Raw genomic sequence first — 15,662 nt, forward strand, 5'->3', positions numbered from 1 at the left:
GTCTGTAGGTTAATTCTCTATAAAACTATTATCTAACTGGGTGAGTGATCAAGCGCCATTTTGTCCCACTTATTTAGACACCTCGTATTCTTTGATGGATGAAAAACTGAAAAAAATAGGCGAATAATTGCCTAAATAACTTCATTTTCAATCGTAAAATTGTTATCAAAAGTAATTTTGCGAAATCTCTAGGATAGAATGATTGTAGTATCTAATGTAGATGGTAGATAAAAGTATGCTTCTTATACGCCTGAAGGGACGTATTATGTTATGACGCTGGTGTCCGTCTGTCTGTCCGTCCGTTAGCAATTTCATGTCCGTTCTGTAACTATTGAACCCCTTGAAGGATTTCGAAGAAACTTCACACAAATGTTCACCCCATCGAGACGACATGCATATTTCGGATGGCTTGCTTCAAGGTCAATGTCGCACTTAGGGGTCAAAGTTCATATGACTTTGTTTCGTGTCCGCTCTGTAACTCTTGAACTGCTTGAAGGATTTTAAAGAAACATGGCACAAATGTCAAATGTTCACCACATCGAGACGACGTGCAGAGCGCATTTTTCAGATGGCTCACTTCAAGGTCGAGGTCACACTTAGGGTCAAAGGTTATACCTTCGGGCGTATATTGCTCCGTATTGCGGTCCTCTTGTTACTAGTTTAAACTTATCAGCGATGTTGCATTAGATACATAATACTGAATAAAACTATGTACTACTGTGACGCGTTCACCTCGTTCCTCAGTTAACTGTGTTACCAACTTTAAAATATGTACAAATACATTAAATTTGTACCCACGCGTATGAAACAAAGCATCTCAACGCCATTAAAATGTACAAGCAATATGTTTCATGTAAGTCATTGATGAAATGAGTGAGTTGAGTAATTAGTTGTTGGTGAAATAAGTAAGTTAAAAAGATCTAAGAATAGGTTTTAGAAAAGACTTAAATAGACATACAAGTTACTAGTATACGAAAATGTCTCTGTTGGTTTTGATAAGCCGTATTTTGGCACACATGATTTATTAAGTGTTTTGAACAACTTGAGCAAATTTTCATGTATTATATATAAACGAATATGAAGTTTCCGTGATACAGTTTAAAAGAATAGCAGGATAAGTACATGTGTAGACAACAGACATTCTGGTTGTAGATACAAGTGTAGCTTCTAGTCCTACTGTTGTAATTTTGTTGTACTTTTCAGATCTTGTAGTTATTACCTCTCCTCCATTATACTATTTACACTTGTCTAGTGCTGCATCGGGACATGTCAATGGGTAAGTACTCAAAATCATTTTAAGCAAATGTCAGCAACTTAAGAAAATCATTTTTTACACATATGTCTTAAATTTTTATATAATCAAAAGTTTTTCCTGAAACATGGTTTTAAACAAAAAAAAAAACAACTATTCATCTCTTTTATTAATTTATTGATGCATTTCATAAATCCTTACCAACTTGAAATATCAACATGAATAGGAAGCTGCTAATCTAACGTATTTGGATAATTATGATTCCAGTTATTTAACGTGTTTTTTTTATTACGCCGTGGTCATGAGGATCTTAGAATTCCATTTTGAGTGCTAGATACCGTAGCCCCATCGTTTGACTCCGAATAAGAGTTGTAAGTAACACTATCATTGTCAGTAATTTCTTGTAACTTGAACTTCCATGACCGACAAGGACTGGAATTGACGATTCATTTGTATCAGGTGTGAATGTGTCTTATTTTTTTTCCATGTATCGCTCATACAGTCTTATAATGTCACAGGTGCTTGGAATTCAAATGTTAACTGGCACACAGAAGCACTAACCTAATTTGATATTGTAAGAAAAGCCACGTAGTTTATTTCCAGAAAAACTTCATCACGGTCGTTAGAAACAACAAGGTATCTGTGTTTCTTGCCTAAAATATATTTCTGACACAAGGTCCCTTAAGAACAATGAATAAGTTTCAGAACATATGCTGACTTTTCGATGTGCGTATGGTTACACTGGTGGAGATCACATTGTTGAATTATAGTATCCCTGTGGTCTATGAGCCGAGCCGAGCGTATGCTTGAGCATAACAGTTCTTTTGTTTACACGAACAACACGAAATGATGCGACAACACACCAATACTTCATAAATGAATGTGATAAAATGACACGTGCTATTTGTCGCAAAGTGGAACCAACATCAGACATGAGAGAGTTGTGTATTGCTTTATTACGTCCACTATCTGTGAATTAGAATACATACTAGTGCCCTGTCTTTCATTAGATTTTAGTCTGATACAACTGAGCCACATTCTAGATCAGAACAATGAAAGCTGTATCGAGCCAGTCTGGTGACAATGCTTCAAAGTATTCTTCAGGTACCCAACGGTAGATTTGGTCTTTTGCGTATGTTTGTTATGTTGTTCGACCAGGTTAAATCGTTATATGAGTAATTCAGGTTGATTAGGTTTCTGATGTTACAATGCAGTTTTGTTCAGTTGGTTGAAGTGAGTAGATTTGCATTTTATACTCAGTATTTTAAACGTCAAGCCCAATGCTTCAATAAGATGAGGCCTTGTTGGAGGTTAATACGGTCTAAGATGCATGCAATTATCACCTGTGGTTGACACAGTGAAAGGTCATTGCATTGATATAGGAAAGAATGTTTGAGGTCAAAGACTATCCACTGGGTGCTGTAGAGTCAACATTTATACTCTTTGTGTATTCGCTTTCAACGGCAACATTCATCGACATGCCCTTCAAGGACGTATGGACAACCAGTGCAGCACTCTTAACACCATACGTAATGTAAAGTATTTTTTGCAATAGTCGATCACTGGAACCAGGGCATTATGTTGACAGATATAAAATCCGCTGTTATTATTTATATATCATAACTGTAAGGAAAGGCAGCTGTAAGAAATTTATTTGACACATTGTCCCAGTTTCGGCTAGATATCTACCAGACAAATACGTAAGAGGGCGAAGATGTAAAACACTGCAGTTATTAGGTCATAATAGATCACATGTTCAGTCTGAAAAACGTTTTCTTCACATTTCTGAATAAGATTTCAATCTGTGAGATCCATGTTATATCTACTTTACGTTTCACAGGCATCAGTTATTAAATATTTGCTTTTTGGCGATAGTTCTTGTAGAATGTTGGAGTAAAGTGTTGTTAATTTGTCCGCCTTCATAGGGAAGCTATATTTCAGTAAAGTGCGCACACTTCATATGCGAGTCATCGCTTCAGTTGAAGCTATCAGAACGATTCAGTGAAACTGATACGTATTTTAACATGCTATTAACTTTTCCGCAGATGTCATAACAGATTCATCTTTCCTCAGCAGAGTTTCTTTCCGTTCCATTTGCCTTGAATAAACCATTGACATTTGGATAGAGTGAAGTACTGCAACCATACTATTATGTTGCTACATAGAAATTATTTTCTACGACGAAGATTTTCTGATTAATGTAATAGGTTTTTATCGATCTCATTGCAAACAGAATTATAGCAGTAACTTAGTATTTAGTAATAAGATTACAGACTTGATCACTATTGATGTACAGGTGTGTTGTATTAGTTTTGTTATAGTATCTGTTTACAGATTTGATATATTAATTTGATTCGGCTAGACTTTTGCATACACACTGTTCTGTGTTTGCTACTTGAACTTATACAGTTATTATATACTTATGTATTACTAAAACCACAAAAGTAACAAAACTTTACAACAGAAATCTTGAACAAGGAGTTTAAAAAATCATCCTGATTTATAATTACTTATTAAAGACAAATATATTACATTGTATTAACATTGTAAACAAAAGCAAAGTAACTCTTCAAATTACAAATATTTGGTCTAAACGTTTTCAGACTAATAGTGGCCTAACTTTTATCCATGTTCGTGCATGGGTTATCCGCTATAAATGTAATAGTATTGAAGCGTTAACTTCTGAGTTCATTGAATGTTTAAAGAGCTTTTTTCCTTAGGGAAATCATTGCTATAGAAACGTTCGAAATTGGAATCACTTTGATGTATACTAGCGATGGTTATGTACTTTTTTCGATGAAATTGATAGGGAATACTTGAAAATATCTGTGGACTATAGTCGTTTGTAAATATTATTTAAAATTATTGCTCAAAAGTGACTTTAATCATGAATGAAATGGAGGCGGCCAAAGGTAACCTTTAAACATGTTGTACTCTTTGTTGTTTTGTAAAACGTAAATGTCTTGAGGTTTTGTGTACACTTCAAAATTTAGAAACTGTAATATTACCAAAAGTAGCCTAGAGAGAAATGAGGATAAATGTTAAATTCTAATTATTATAACTGACTTTATATTTCACCAGTGGTTAAAGAAGACGTTTTGCGTTCGTCAACGATTTTATTCAAATGACTGCACATGATATGCTTTATAAACTTCTTTTTTGTCTGCTGCATTTTCAGTTTTAATTTTACATTTTGACATGCCTTTCTTTAGATAACTAGTATATTTTTCTTATTTTCTTTACATGTCAGCGAAGGTTGATACATTATATGCTACTGCGGTAATAGTTTTCAGATGTTTGCTGATTACATTTCTTGTATTATCAATTTAATGTTTGAAGTATTTTAATTAAATTATTTGTCTTATTTTTATTTTGTCAGATCTGTATTGCTTGAAAGGAAGGGAGAAAGTTTCTTCTTTCGTCTATCAAATTTAATACATTGCTAGTGCATGGATCCCTCTACAAGTCTAGTTCATCCATATATTTACGATGAGAAAGATGTGCTGAAATAAGGGTTTTGATTGTGTTCGTTTTTTTTTTCAGTTTAACCTGTTAATAGCATATTTCAAACGTTTTATATTCGACTGAGAAAAGCGTTTTGAATGTCAAATCATTAAAATAAGTGACATCTTTGATATGACATACAAGTGCTTATTGTTCGTGCTAATTACCTTTTCCTTTTAACTGCAAATGGTTTGGGACGTTACTTTAGACTTTTAATGACAGAGGCTTATCCAAATCATTCTCTAATCCTTTCTTATTCCTTTTACGTTTTGTTTTGTTTGTTTTCAGAGGCGAGAATGAACAAGTTCCAAGAAGGTCTCCAACAACAGAGGAAGTTGGTAGAACAGCTCCGGTTAGAGGCTGCAGTACCGCGAGTTCGAGTCTCCGAATGTATAGAAGACATCATGAAATACTGCGAGCAACACACTAGCGAAGATGTGCTCATAAATGGTTTTCTGAAACCAGGAGATAACCCGTACAAAGAGAAAGGCGGTTGCAATATTCTATGAATTTGGCCGTTTGTGTGTGCGTGTATCGTACTATCATGTTCAATTTTGTTTCATAATGCCAGTGAATTTTATGAATGAGACAAACAAAGGGAATTCAATGACTTGTCTGAGAAATAAATTACAGTTGGAGTATTCCATATGATATTGTATGCTATCTTCATTGAACATATACGTCCAGTTTAGACAATGCCACAGACAATTTTTATCTTTGCTGAAAAGCTACCTTTAAGAAAACCTTTTACACCTTTCAAAAAAAATCTTAAAACATAAATGTAAACACTAAATTTAAAACTTTAATATCTTATACCAATGTATATATTATATAAATTGCGATTTGCTGGTGGGATATAGCTCATGAAATAGGCATACACTGTGTGATTGTTTGAATATGTGTACTGGTAATTCTTGTGCTATGATGTGCAATTACTGGATCGTTACGAATCATTTCATATTATCATATACTCGTATCATATTTTGATACACTAAACATCAATTAAGCTTATATTTTAATGTAAATCTTTAACTGAACTATCATATTGTACTTCCAAAATTATGTTATCTTTTTTTAGTGAATCACAAGTACTCGTACACTAAACAATAATTAAGCTTATATTTAAATGTTTATCGTTGACTGAAATGTCATTATTTATTGTACCTATGGATTAGAGGTAAAGTCTGTTGCAACTTATATGTGCAATGATTTCTGCTTTGACAATAAAAGATCAAAATGACATTAAGAGCGCGCAAAAACTAATGACACCATATAATGCATTCATTAAACATGGATAATTGACTGTGTCATCTGATCTGCTGCCGTGCCCACAGCTAACAATAGTTAGATACATTAGCTATGAATGTATAAAAGTTTTTTTGTTTTTTTAAATTTTTGTATATTCTAAGTTAAGAGAGGGTTATCTGTGTTATTTGTGGCAGTCACAATACGGAATGGATGTTTAAATAGTTACATTGTTTTATTTCAAATGACGTTATTTACAATGTAACGTAAATGTATTCTTTAAATAATTTTTTTCAATATAAAACTCAACGTAAAAATTGCAATTTCTGATTTGTAATTGATCATTAACACTTTTGTTGCATTAAGTTTGTTAAACGCGAGATGCATCACGTCTTGATTTTTTTTATATATATCGTATCTCGTTTTTCATCCACCAAGTTATATTTATACTAACCAGTAGTAGCATTATCTGTGAAAACAACAAATATTCGTGCATGGCTGACAAAAAATGTCGACATGGAATTCGACTATTAATGCTCCAAAGCCAACAAGAAAATAAGTAATTCATTGCATCGATGACTACCTGGTACTGTGTTGGAATTAACTGGAAAAATACGAGTCCACAGGTCTACATTTGTTTTCGTGTAAGAAAGAAGTCTCTATGTAGAAGCGGTCACTGACATTTGCATCTGAGCGTGACAAATCATAAAGTACAAAAACTATGTTTCGAAAAGAGACGATTTTAAAAAATTGACATCCTTCTTATCTTTATAAACATCTGATCCTGTGAAATTACCTGCTCGAACCATCTAAGTATATGTTGCTATGGCTTTCAATAAAGTAGTTTAAGTTTACAAATATGTTCTTTATTATAACAAAATTTTGAAAAAAGATTAGATAGAAAAGTAAGTTCATTTTCACATTATGTATGTCAGTAAGTTGTGTGGTGAATGTGATACAAAGTGCAATTTTATCTATATTGTTTTGCTGGTTCTTTCATATTTTGCTATCTCTTTTTACGGAAGATAGATATTGCAGCCTTGCTATTCTGTTTAGGCGACCGAATTGATTTTTAAATGTGATTAATATGTTAATTACTCGTATAAGTACTACTTAGGCTTGCTAGATGCTTCAAATGTCCAAACTTTCAGTGACACTGAATGAAGTGTAAAAGTTACGGCACTTTATATATAAATTTTATAAGATTAAACTTTGAGCACGTTTAGAAATTTACATATATAACTCGGTTCCGATTTTGATTATTGTTAAAGGGGACATGCTTCCGGATGAACCTCACTCTTATTTTGTAAACAGAATGGTCATAACGTAATAGGCAAGTAAATCTAAAATGTCTGTACATTAAGCACGCACTGAATCTATCTGTTAATTGTAAGTCTTTATTTACCATCACTGACAACATTCATTCAGTAATGAGGAAATGATCTGAATCTATAGGCATGCCTGATAAACCAAAGATCAGACCTGCTAATAAGGTGAGGGAGGGAGGTATTGTTGGTAAAACCGCATTTAGCCTTAAGGGATGTTATTTCCTAACATCTCTTCTAGATTTAGTATTTTAAATTAATTATTTCTCAAAATATTCAGAATAAGGAGTAAACATTTTGAATGCCTCTTCTGCTGCCTTTTCTTTTTTAAATACATGCGCTCTTTGTCTAGATTCAGTTTTCTTTTTCGGTGCAGTAAGGTGAGCACATATGACATAAACTGTGTTTTTCTTTTATTTTCTATGACTGTTGTGCATCGTTTGTTTAATATTGCAGATCGACAATGAGATTTAAATTCAAGAATTACATTTTATCGGACGTAAAGAAAAAGTTATGTTAATGCTGTATCTTTTCCTTCGACATTTGTTAACAAATTTCGCTGCAACATTTTTGAAAATTGTGTTTCATTCAACATAGATATTGTTTGGTACGTAATTGTGTAACTTATTCACGCTTTGTGATCACTTATACAACTATTGAATAAAGTGTCTAAATAAAATTTCTTCTTTATTTGTTACTTTAATATTCGTAATAAGAACGTCCGGACGAGTGACAGACGGACAAACAGACTACAATAGCAGATCAAAACAATATCAAACAACTCTGTACAATATTTACAATTTCATTTACAAATGACAAACAAAGACAAAATATTTACATTGAATAAAGAGAAAATATCACTATAAATTTATCGAAATACTGTCCATCCTCGATGAAGCACTAAGAATAGTGACGTAAACACAAATGTAACACTTTATGACAGAACTGTCAAAAAGAAATGGTACTAAAAAGTAATGTTTCCATTTTGGCTCCTGGTTGTGTCGGTACCAACGAACATTTTCGGAATTCCCGATAATAGAGCTCTGAAAGTAAATAGCTGGAATTAGTAGATTCGAATGACCTCAAGGTTTATGGTCTTCTGGGGATAAAAGTAGTTGCTTCCCAGGTTTCTATGGTCTTCTAGGTATAAACGTCTGGGGTAAAAGCTTAAATATATAACTACGACATATAAAACATTAGGGCATATAACATCACCCTTGGGTACACTATACTATATGTAGGCTCCCAAATACAATGTGCAACAAAATAAAATCAAACGCTAGTCCCCTTTAAGAACACCAAACTATATATAGGTTCTCGAAAATAATGCGATAAAATAAGGACAAACAAGTTCCTTTAGCACGCCATACAGTCTGTAAGTTCTCGAAATGTCACGTGCTTCAAACGTAAAAGAAATGTCACTGAACGATTTTACAAAGGTCTTTGCAAATGTTACAGAGAAAAAGATTTTAATTTCTCTTTACGAAATAACGTTCTATATGAAATACTAGTAAGCAATTTGCGATGGTACCTATTGTAAAGCCAAGAAACAAACAAAATATATTGTATATAACAGTATATTTCACGTACCTTGCAAGCTTATCTAAAATATCCTTCTAAATCCAATGTACGTCAGTTTCATCGGACAAGGGAATTATTTCAAAAACCGCTAAACTTACCTTGTCAAAATCAGGCCCATCCCATGGTTTTATATATAGGTACAAAGAAAATCGAACGTAATTCCATCACCATTCGAGTCAGTAACTACAACCGCTATTAACGGGATTGGCCAGAATGCCAACGCCGATGAGACCGTTTCTTTATACATCTTGTCCACCATAGAAATGGCCTTTACTTTGTTTTCTTTTAAGACGTAAAATCTGTTTAATGCAGCAAGATACAATTTCAAATGATTGGTTGTTTTCTTGTTATAAAATTATTAGTAATTTTAGCCGGGACTCGTCATAGTTTTATGAAATAACATGTTAAGCAACGGTTAATGCTTCGATGGCGAACTCTTCATACCAGAAAGACATGAAATATCATTTAGGAATAGGAAATTTATTGCATATATCCATTAAGCGAGACAAAACCGTTAATCGAAACGGTAAATTAAAATTGATACTTGATGGCAAAGTAGCCGATTAATCATTCCCGCCATGGACAGAAAGTATATAGATTTTATTGAATGACAGACATTTTCTCCCACAGGCACTATTTTAGTGCTGTTTCACAGGAATAAGGCAGAAATTATCATTGTACTTTCGGAGTCTGTTTTAGCTCAGCTGAGCACACTGTGCTTAAGGTGAGCTGTTGCAATCGACCTGTGTCCGTCGTCGTGTGTCGTCAATAATTTGACCGTTAACACTCTAAAGGTAATAATTTTAGCCAATTCTTAATGAAACTTGATCAGAATGGTTCACTCAGTAAAATCTAGGACGATTTCTTACTGGGTCATCTTAGGTAAAAAACTAGGCCACTATTGTCTTGTTAACGCTCTAGAGGCAACACGTTTTTAACTCATCTTTATCAATCTTTATAAAAATGTTTGTCTTATGAAATCTAGGATAAGTTCAAAAGTGGGTTAAAAACTAGGTCACTAGGTCAAATCATACAAAAACCTTTTTAATACTTCAGGCCACATTTTCGGTTTGGTATTCTTAAAACAAATCTTAAAATGTTTGTCTCTATGAAATCTAAGTCAAGTTTAAAACTGGGTAAACAGAGGTCAAAACCTAGGACACTAGGTCTAATCATAGAAACAATGGTTCACATTTTCTATTTGGTCTTCTGATACTTTGTCAGAATGTTTTTCTCTGTTGAATATAAGTCAGATTTAAAAGTTTATTACATGAAGTTAAAAGCTAGGTCACTAGGTCAAATAATCGAATAACCTTGTTTACACTCTAGAGGCCACATTTTCTGTTTGATCTTCTTAAAACTTTGTCATAATGTTTGTCTCTATGAATGCTAGATTGACTTCAAAACTAGGTTATATGAGTTCGGAAATAAGGCCGCTAGGTCAAATCAAAGAAAGACATTGTTTACACTATTGAGGCCACATTTTCAACTTGAAATTTTTGTCGGAATGTTTGTCTCTATGAAATCTAGCTCAAGTTTATAACTTTGTTACCTGAAGTGTGAATCCAGGTCACTAGGTCAAATCATAGAAAAATATTGCTCACATTCTAGAGGCCATATTTATATTTGAACTTCATAAAACCCAGTCGGAATGTTTGTCTTTTTGAAATCTAAGTTGCTTTAAAAACTGGGTTACCTGAGGTCTTTAACTAGTTCACTACGTCGAATCATAGAAAAACTTTGTTAACACTCAATAGGCTACATTTTCTGCTTGATTTTCATAAAACTTTGCTTTGTAAGAACGTTTGTCTTTATGAAATTTAGGCCCAGTTAGACACTGGATTATCTGGGTCACGAGGTCAAATCATAGAAAGTCATTGTTAACACCCAAAAGGCCGCATTGTCTACCTGATCTTCTTGAGATCTTATAGGAGTGTTTGTCTGTTTTAAATCTAGGATAAGTTTGTAAATGGATCACTTGGGTAAAAGCTAGGTCATTAGCTCAAATCATAGAACTTTAGAGATCACTTTTTCAACTTCATAATCATAATTTTTATCAGAATTTTACTATTGTCTGAAATCAAGGTCTGTTCAAATATAGGGTACCTTATTTACATAAATGTGGTCAAAATGTTTGTCCCTATGAAATCTATGCCAAATTAGATACTAGGAAATCTGGGTTAAGAATTAGGCCAGGTGAGCGATACAGGGCCGACTTGGCCCTCCTTGTATTGATGGACCAAGTTTACAGTTTATAATTTTGCAGATTTACTTTGCTCGATCCATGTAGCATAGCCGCTCATTAAAGCCGCTGGATAAACAACTTAACATTAAAACACTGTTTTATTTCTATCTGGTTTATTTTACGTCACCAACAGTATAACTTCTGACTAACTGGGCTAACAAAATTCCATCTAGCACAAATAAGCCTTTAAGCATTTCATAATTTTCTGTCTCCGTCTTCGTTCCTTCTCAGCCTCTGCACAGCACAAGGCCTTAGCCCTGGCTGGCTTCTAAGCCACCACGTGGTTGCTTGTGAGCGTGCGTCCCTTGCCGTTTAGTCCGACAATACACAATTTGTCTCCATATTTATACTGACTGGTCAAATACATCATTTACATAAGCAAAAATAATTAATTCTGGTACAAACCACAAGTAATAAACAATAAAAATATTTCTCTTGAAATATAGATAAATTGTCACTCAAGTTACACGCTATGTCAATCTATTTACCGCAATATAACACTTATAGATATGACCTGACTAATTGTTTTAGGGGCATTTTATGTGCACTTCGTGAGAAAAACAGCATGTTTTCTATAGTGGCGCACTTATTGATTAACCTAGATTTTTATTAATCTGTTTCGTCTCGCCTTTTTGTAGGAAAAGTGTTTATTTACTTATGAAAAATGTAAGAAGAATGTGTTTTCTCTCTACAGAAAGAAATTATATCAATTTCTTTATATCCACCAATATTATGAAAAGTATTTACATTTTGGCAACCACCTCTTTCAGTAGACTGTGTGCGTCATTTCGTAGTGGCTGGACGTTTCCCTGGTATGCTAAATAAACGGACAAAGATTAAAATACTGAGGCGGGAAAGGAGGACACACACACCAAGAAAAATAACAACAAAGGTCACCCCGCCATGAAGCTTCCGATAAAGTTGAAGGTTGATTATTGACAAGAATTTATGACATTTTTTACCAGGTGTTCTTTTTTTTAATAGTGGGTCTGTTAATGTGCGATAACATTCTATGTTAATACTAAAAAAAACGTGTTGTAAGTATGCACAGGAGATGAGTTTTTCAGTTCTATCTATTGAAAGGCAATGAACAAACTAAGATAATATACAAAAAATAATAGGTACGGGTAGATTTATCGGAAGCACACAGCACCACAAACGCAGCCTCAGAGCCACATATTTGCAAAGTAGGTCCACAACAAAAGAAGCTGTAGCGGAAAATATTACAGACGGGTTGGGTTGCTTCAAAAATCCAACAAGTACATCTTAATTTTATGCAAAATATAGATAGAGGGAGAGGAAGGGGTAAGGGGTAGAAAGGGGGGAGGGGTTGAAGGGGAAAGTAGAACAAGGATGAATATACAAAGGGAATACTACGTTCCTTAATCACAGTTACACAACAACGTAAACCACATTAGCGCAAACATTCATGTACCAAAGACAAACAAACAACACACACACACACACACACACGCGCGCGCGCACGCACGCACGCACGCACGCACGCACACCCACACACAACTAACTAACACAGATAAACAGAGTAAGATATAACAACACTGTATTGCACACACACAAGCAGGAATAAACCATCGGGCACCGCCTTAGGATTCCGGCAGCCAAAATTAAGGTGGTCATGATAACTTACTCACAGCAAAGGCACCTCATTTTTTATAAAAGAAAGTATCTTGACTCAAGTTCTCAGTCATAGTATGAAACAATATCTGAACTATGAAGGTTTGCCGGTAATCAGTAATTTTATGTCAATGACATAACATTTCTCTAGAACACTATCAAAAACTACTTTACATAACGTACTGCCAATGGCAGGCTAGACTGGCATCAGTCGTTAGAGTCCTTCAAAACAAATGTCTCTACAATATGAGCCTAGAGAGAAAATGGTTTTCTGAGAAAATATCAGTGTCAGTATAAAAAAAGAAATTAACATTATTACAGATTATTTGATCTCAACAGACTTTGTAAGTCTAATGGCATGCACATAAGCTTAATATATCTATTTTTTGATATGGCAGAAAGTTAGTGTACCCAGTCAGTCGTATCCATACTTTACATGAACGCTGAACAATTCCCAAAAGAAATAATTAATGCGGCCCTTTTTATGTAACTCTCTGGGAAAACGTATAAAAAAGAATTGCAGAAAAAGATCTCGGATGTAATTGATTTGTCGATTACTTTTTGATAATACGGCTTTTACGCAAATTCCTTATTACTTGTTATGTTATCTTTTGGTGGTTGATTTGTGTCGGCAATGGGTCATCTGGAGTCAAAAGGTAGGTCACTAGGTCAAATTAAAGAAAAACCTTGTGTATGCGATAGAGGCTGTATTTTTCAAACGATCTTCATGAATTTTGGTCAGAATGATTGCTTTGATGAAATCTAGGTCAAGATGGAATATGGGTTATCTGGGATTAAAATATAGGTCACTAGGTCAAATAAAAGAAAAACATTGTGTATGCAATAGGGGCTGCATTTTACACCGGATCTTCATGAAGTTTGATCAGAATGTTTGTCTGGATGAAAAATCTAGGTGGAGTTTGAATATGGGTCATCTAGGGTCAAAAACTAGGTCACCCGGTCAAATTAAATAAAAACATTGTGTACGCAATAGGGGCTGCATTTTACACTGGATATTCATAAAATTTAGTCAGAATGATTGCCTTGATGAAATCGAGGTCAAGTTAGAATATGGGTCATCCGTGGTCATAAATTAGGTCACTAGGTCAAATCAATGAAAAATCTTGTGTATGCGATAGAGACTGTATTTTTCAATTGATCTTCATGAAATTTGGTCAGAATGATAGCCTTGATGAAATTAAGGTCAAGTTTGAATATGTATAATCTGGGGTAAAAAACTAGGTCACTAGGACAAATCAAAGAAGAACGTTTTTCATGTGATAGAGGCTGTATTTTTCTATTGAGGTTCATGAAATTTGGTCAGACTGATTGCCTAGGTCAAGTCTAGGTCAAGTTCGAATGTAGGTCATCTTGGCTCAAAAACTAGGTCACTAGGTCAAATTGAAGATAATACTTGTTTACACTTAAGAGACCACATTTTTGGTCCAATCTTAATGAAAATTGGTCAGAATATTTGTTTCCATGAAATCACTTGGCCAAACATGTTTACACTGTTATGGTGTTTTTCTCAGGTGAGCGACCGAGGGCCATCTTGGCCCTCTTGTTTTTTTCTACCATTAAGATTTTTTGCATACTCTGTGAGCTTGAAGAACATTAGTTTCTAAGACAAATAAGAGCAGAAAAAACACAGGTCACCGAAATCATTTTTATTTTATATGACATTTTCTTCACCATCTGTTTAAGCATTTCTGAAATTATGTAAAATTGAAAAAAAATAGGGGTACTTTATAAAACATATAATATCCCACTTACTGTGATAGGGATTTCAGGCCTTACAGGTCACTATGCATACAAAGTGATATCAGTATTATATAAGCATAAATATCACTCTTCCATCTTTACATGCTGACATAAATACCCCACCCACTTTATTTTCAATGGAAAAAAGTATTTAAATCTACAAAAAAAAAATCTGTCGTTAATGACGCATACAAATGCTTCAAAATGGAAAGAAAAAAGGTTGGGGTCACCGTGCATCTAAGAGATTTATTTAGAAAACAAAATGTTTAAAAACTGGTGAATTTCGAGTCCTTTTTTTTTGACTTTATTCTTCCTAGATAATATAAAGTGCTATGTTGAAAACTTTTATTTCAGTTTTTAGCTAGCTTATCGCTATATATATGAATCAGAAAAATATCAGAACCATACCTGATCTACTTTAAAAGACATTTGAAATTACCGACCCCTACCCCATTGTACATCTTACAACAATTTAGGGCAAATGCCAACCAAAAAAAAAAAAGGATGAAAAATTTTTTTCGCAACAAGTGGAACATGTTTGGTCAAATGGTACAATATAAGCCATATTTTCATTATTTACCATTAATATTTGGCATAGATTTTGTTAGAAACAAATATTTGAAGAAATATTTTTCAAAATGGCGGATATCCTGAAAACAAAACACTCGTACACCCTTAAGTAGATCCAGTCACTGTTGGAGATGGGGTCTTTACATAGTCAAACTTACCTTTCAGCAATAAGCTACATACTAATGGTAAAACTAAGGACTAGTTGCTAATCGGTTATTAAGAGGTTAAAAGAGTTAATTAAAAAGAAACCATTACATCACCGAGTTAGACAAAATAGACACTAGCGCGTATTAAAATCAAAGCACTGAGAGGACTGATGTGGGCAGCGATTGACAGCTTCTGGTAATGGGCATGAACAGTTAGCTTAAGTTTGGTGATTCTAGTTAAACTACTTTTGATTAATAAGCATGTTCAACCTTTCTTTTACCAAATCAAAGGATAAAACTCTGCTTTTACCCTGTAAAAGGGGATAAAATAATATATGAGCAAAGCTCCTGTGCTTATTGAAAATTTTGTGAGTACTGGTTAATTTTGTTCAAAACCT

The 15,662-nt window shown here is 33.9% G+C and overlaps 1 long non-coding RNA gene across 1 annotated transcript in view; it reads left to right on the forward strand.

The window, feature by feature from the left end:
- Window positions 1–1,276, forward strand: part of LOC123525236 (uncharacterized) — a 42,455-nt gene extending 41,179 nt beyond the window's left edge. The window contains exon 4 of the long non-coding RNA XR_006681419.2: window positions 1,204–1,276. This is a non-coding gene — a long non-coding RNA (uncharacterized LOC123525236). The remainder of the gene's footprint in view (window positions 1–1,203) is intronic.
- Window positions 1,277–15,662: the final 14,386 nt, after the last annotated feature.

The sequence above is a fragment of the Mercenaria mercenaria genome, chromosome 3 (assembly GCF_021730395.1).
Source record: "Mercenaria mercenaria strain notata chromosome 3, MADL_Memer_1, whole genome shotgun sequence".
In the NCBI taxonomy this organism is placed as follows: domain Eukaryota; kingdom Metazoa; phylum Mollusca; class Bivalvia; order Venerida; family Veneridae; genus Mercenaria; species Mercenaria mercenaria.